Below are 4,122 nucleotides of genomic sequence, written 5' to 3'. Positions count from 1 at the left end.
GAGAGAGAGAGAGATAATATGAATTTTACAATGAAAATAAATTCATTAAATTCATGGAATGCTCGTTATTTTTCAATATAATAATTCTAACCCTGATTTGTACCAGATATGTAAATATAAAACCGGAATTTATCAATAGATGGCCATAGTTGTCAATGTAGTTGCCATCAGATGGTGCCATTGACGCCATTTCCTTGTTCTGACATCTGACAAAGATTTTCAACTCACAACAATACAAGTTTCATACAACAGTATAGTTTGTAATAACATTGAACATGTCGAATTTTGAGCCTGGAAACTGATTTGCATTGATTTTCTGTTACCATTTGAAGAAAACTGCTGCAGAATGCTTGTTGAAGCTTACGGTGAGCATGCTCTTGGTAAATTACAGTGCTTCGAGTGGTTTAAAAAATTCAAAAGTGGCGATTTTAACGTGAGAAATGAAGAACGTGAAAAACCACCGAAAAAGTTTGAAGACAACGAATTGCAAGCATTGTTGGATAAGGATAATGCTCAAACTCAACAACAACTTGCGGATCAATTGAATGTGACACGAGAAGCTGTCTCCATACGTTTGGGAAATCCATGAGAAAGATCCAGAAGATGGGAGAAAATGGGTTCCACATGAATTGAATGAAAGACAGCAGGAAAACCAAAAAACCACTTGCGAAATGCTCGCCAGGTACAAAAGAAGTCATTTCTCCATCGAATTGTGACTGGCGATGAAAAGTGAATATATTTTGAGAATCCTAAGCGTAAAAGATCATGGGTAACTTCAGGCGAACCATCGACTGCAAAGCCAAATCGCTATGGACGGAAGACAATGCTCTGTGTTTGGGATGTGGTGGGATCAGAAAGGTGTGATCTATTATGAGCTGCTAAAACCTGGCGAAACCGTTAATATTGAACGCTACCGACAACAAATGATCAATTTGAATCAAGCTTTGTGTGAAAAACGACGGAATATCAAAAAAGACAACACAAAGTGATTTTGCTTCATGATAATGCACCATCACACACAGCAAAACTGGTCAAGGAAACGATTGAGACATTTGGTTGAGAAACGATTGAGGCATTTTGTTGGGAAATATTTTCGCATGCTTACTCACAGACTTGGCTCCGTCCGATTACCACTTATTTGCATCGATGGGACACGCACTTTCTCAGCAGCGCTTCTTACAAAGACTTCTTACAAAGCACTTCTTACAAAGATGTACGAAAATGGCTAGATGACTGGTTTGGCTCAAAAGAGCAACAATTTTTTTGGCGTGGCATTCACAAATTGTCAAACAGGTGGAAAAAATGTATAGCTACCGATGGGCAATACGATAGGAATAAAATATTTTTTATCATTTTCATGCAATAAACGTGTATTTTCTATATAAAAAAATTCCGGTTTCATATTTACATACTGGTATTGCAATAAAGCGTCGTGTGTCTTCCTATAAGTGACACAGTGCAAGACAGTGACATGTTATCTTTGTCGAATAAGATACACTGTGTCACATCATGTATCTACTCAAGATTTTGTATGAAAATCCTTTCTGGCCTTTTGTAGCAGAAAGGAATAAGGAACTTTTACACAATTATATTAGTAAAATTAAAGAGAGACCATTATAGCACTTTTTTAGAAATTTATAAATGAAAACGCAATATAAAAAATGTTTTCTTCAATGACTAATTTTGTAACAAATAACGAATTGAAAACTAATTAACTTTATTCTTTCAGACAGCACATAAAATATTTATAAAATATTAATTAAAAATTATAATTTTATAAAATATTTTATAAATACTCTGTACTGGTTGGACTAGTCCAAAAATAAAATAAATAAATAAATATTAAAATAAATATTTATAAATATTTATCTCTTAAAATAAATATTAATAAGTAATAATAAATAAATATTAAAATAATAATATTAAAATAATATTAAAATAATAATAGAATTATTTTCTCTTTCTCCTGTGGTTTTCTTCTTAATTTTTATATAAAAATTAATATAAATAAAAAATAAATATAAATAAATATATTATATAAAATAATAAAATTTTAAGATTAAATAAATTCTTTACCTCCAGTCACACAAACATTAGTTTAATTTTAAGCGAGGCTTAAAACTCTTCCGGTCTCTTTTCGGTTTTAAAATGAGATAGAGAGTTTTAAGTTTCGCTTAAAATCAAAGTAACGTTGGTGCAACCGAATCTTAGTGCATGAATGCAAAAAATATTTTTAATTAAAACCTGTTTTAATAATTTACTAATTTAACAAATTTCTTTATACATTACATACTCAAATTAATTAAGTAATTCAATGTTTAATTTAGTTTATACTGTGCTTTCATTGTAAAATATTAGCTTTTTCTCGCTATACGTGCTTTTATTTATGTGTTGAGATAAAAAGCCATTCTCCTGATACTGAAATTATTTTCACGAACAAAACTTTTAAATAGAAATTGAAATTGACGAATGCGTTCGGGAAGACATTATCCCTATTTCTGTTATTCTATTTTCTGTTTATTAGATATAAAACAAGAAGAGTATGCCAGGAAAAAGATAAAATACTACTGTGATCAAAAAATAAGACGAAATTTTTAATTTAAAATACGCGCGCTCTTCGATTCCGACAAATCTTTTTTTTAGGTTGGCAGCACTGTCACTGACATCTGTGCCAAACTTCATGTCAATACTTGCATTTGTCTAATAGTTACGCGCGTGTTTTGGAACAAAAAGTTAATTTAGCGATTTTTACAATGTCTGATTTTGTTGAGCAAAGAAGTTGCATTAAATTTTGTTTGTGAATGAAATTTCTGCTGCAGAAACATTGAGAATGTTGCACCTTCGGTGATCAGGCTATGTCACAAAAAAATGTTTACAAGTGGTATAAACAATTCAAAGAAGGCAGAGAAAGTGTTGAAAACGAAAATCGCTCTGGATGACCATCAACATCAATTGATGAACAACACGTGAATGAAATCAAAGATTTGGTGATCAAAAATCGTCGATTGATAATTAGAGACCTCGCTGATACTGTTAACATTCATTTGGATCAGACCATTTTGAAAGATGTTTTGTGCCTGAAAAAAGTGGAATCTCGTTTGGAAAACGAGATTGAAATTGTTTCGAAAACACTCAATTTTTTGGAAAAATAGCGTCGCATTGAAGTCTGTGAAATGCTTTCTGAATATCAGGATAAGATGGAATTCATAATAACTGGAGATGAGACTTGAATCTATGCATACGACCCGGAAACAACCGACTAATCAAGCGAATACCGTGCAAAAGGTGAGTCAAGACTGAAAAGATCGCGCTAGAATCGTTTAAAAATCAAGGTCATGTTAACAGTTTTCTTCGATTATCGTGGTGTTGTACATTATGAATTCCTAGCGCCGGGCCAAACTGTTAACAAGGAATATTATTTGAACGTTATGCAACGTTTACGTGAAGCTATTTGCAAAAAGAGACCAGAATTATGGGCAGACAATTCTTGGTTTTTGCATCACGATAATGCACCATCTCACACTGCATTGATTCTTCGAGACCATTTCGCCAAAAATTCAACTCATATCGTTCCACAACCACCGTATTCGCCTGATTTAGCACCGTGTGACTTCTGGCTATTCCCTAAACTCAAGAGACCGCTCCGGGGACACCGTTTCGACACGATTGAGGAGATAAAAACCGAATCGCTACGCGCCATTGAAGACCATTCTGAAAATCGACTTTAACAATTGTTTCGAGGATTGGAAAAAACGTTGGCAAAAGTATTGTATCCAGAGGGGAGTACTTTGAAGGCGATGAAATAGATTTAGAAGAATAAATAAAGATTTAAAAAGTTATAAACAATTTCACTTTTTTTATTACAGTAGTTGATTTCAATTAACTTTATATAATGTAATTATAAATACTTTAACTCATGATTCCAATTTTTCTTGCTTTTCAACAAAGTGTAGGTCCGATTTGAACATTTTATTACTACCATAATGAAGATTTAATAAATAATTTATTTATATTGTGTCTAACCTCTGATATGATTTTAGTAATTTTATCTATATTCTTTCTAACGTTTGATTATATTTTTGTTAGTTTAAAACTTTTAAAAGTAAAATAAATAAATTTAAT

Source organism: Atta cephalotes (assembly GCF_000143395.1).
Source record: "Atta cephalotes unplaced genomic scaffold scaffold00018, whole genome shotgun sequence".
NCBI lineage: Eukaryota > Metazoa > Arthropoda > Insecta > Hymenoptera > Formicidae > Atta > Atta cephalotes.
The sequence above is the reverse complement of the archived record's forward strand: the minus strand, read 5'-3'. Positions refer to the sequence as shown.